Genomic DNA, 1,795 nt, shown 5'->3' with positions numbered 1-1,795 from the left:
AGCCGCACCTGCGGGCAAAGAGGGGCTGAGACAGAGCGCGGGGCATAACCCCATCCCTCCCAATCGGGAATGCAATGGGGCAGGCAGCCCCACGCATCCAGCTGAACATCTTCCCCATATTCCTCTTCCTCCTTTCCTCCCTACAAGACCACTTTTGCCACCAGCTCATCCTGCAGGCCCCTGTCAGTGTGCTGCTTTGTGTCCCCTCGTCCCCTGGGGGATGCTCTGAGCATCCGCACCGGGCACAGAGCTTGGGGGGCAAGGGCTGCACAATGAGGCTGGGGCTCCATGGGCTCCGAGGAGGTGGCAGGGGCTCACCTGGCTCTGGAAGTCCATATGGGGCATGTGGCAGCGGACGGCGGCGTCGGCCTCGTGCCGGCACCCGCTCCGCTCGGCATCCTGGAAGCGGCACTCGCCCAGGGAACGCTCGTGGCCGGTGCACCGCACATCGCTCATGTGGATGGGTCCCAGACCTGAAGCAGAGGGAGGGTGAGCGCTCCCTGCCCCGTGCCTGTCCTGGAGCAGGGAGATCCCCCACCCTCCTTCCTCTGGTCTGAGGGTTCCCTACAGGCATGGGGCTGCCTCTGGCAGGAGCAGCCAAGGGAGCCCCATCCCAGTACAGGCTGGAGCTGCCTGGACATCCCAGTGTGTTCCAGCAGCATCCAGTGAACCTTTACCCACCCATGCCCCTCCAAGCCCAGCAATGCCCCGAGTTCGTGCCACGCTCTCTGCCTCACCTTGGCCCATCTGGGCTCCCACCAGGGCTTGCTTCGCCGTCCCGTAGCCCAGCTGCCGGCACACCACGCTGGCTGCGGCCAGGTCCCACTGCTTGTCACACACGGTGCCCCACTGCCCGTGGCGCAGCACCTCCACCCGGCCCTCACCGGCATGAGTGCCCGCTCGCAGCCGCACTGGGAGCACCTGGGCACGGGGAGCAGCCGGTCAGCGGTCCCAGGGCAGGGCCACCCACCTGCACTACGGGCACCGGTGCAAACGGGGTGACCTGATGCTGCCCGGCTCCAGGACCCTCCATCAGCAGGACGGGGCATGGGGCCGTGCCGGGGCTCACCTTTCCCGCAGAGGTCTTGCTTCTGCCCTTGCCTGTGCTCTTCTGGAAGGCAGGGCCGGGGAGGCAGCTGACGATGGCGTGCATGCCACGGGGACAGGCATGCTGGCGGGGGGCCGGTGGGGCCACCTGCGTGGGGCAGCGGGCCAGGTGGGGCTCCGTGCCCCGGCACCGCACCCTGTGGATCCAGAAGCTGTTCTTCTGGCTGAGGGTCTTCAAGCTGCCAAGGTAGAAGAGCAGGGAGAGGCATCAGCTTGGGCACTGGAGAGTGTCCCCCACCCAACACCTGCACTGGGTGCCCACACAGGGTGCCCCTGCTCACCCTGCCCAGGGCTGAGCCCTACCTGGAGTTGGGGTCCTTCAGCTTCATGTTCCACAGCTTCCTGCAGGTGCACAGAGACGGGAGGTCACGGGGGGGCCATGCTGACCCTGCAGGGCTCTGGAGCCCCCATCCTATCATCCCTGCCCTCCCCAGCACCCCGTGGCAGGAGTTGGAGCCGTGGAGTCCTCCCATGGCATGGCAGGGTGAGGAAAGGTCCTCTCCCCACTGGCAATTACGTGCCAAGCCCGGCTGTGCCGTGTGCCCCGGCGGGACTGCGTGACTCCTGGCACCAGCAGGGGCTCATTACAGGCTGTATTTATAGCCCCAGCCCAAGGCGGGGGTGGAGGGGCCAAGGGCCACTTGCCTCTCCTTTCCTTCCACTCATGCTTTGCTTGCCCAAGCTGATA

Source organism: Charadrius vociferus, unplaced genomic scaffold (genome assembly GCF_000708025.1).
Source record: "Charadrius vociferus isolate BGI_N301 unplaced genomic scaffold, ASM70802v2 scaffold486, whole genome shotgun sequence".
Taxonomy (NCBI): domain Eukaryota; kingdom Metazoa; phylum Chordata; class Aves; order Charadriiformes; family Charadriidae; genus Charadrius; species Charadrius vociferus.
This window is presented reverse-complemented; position numbering follows the sequence as displayed.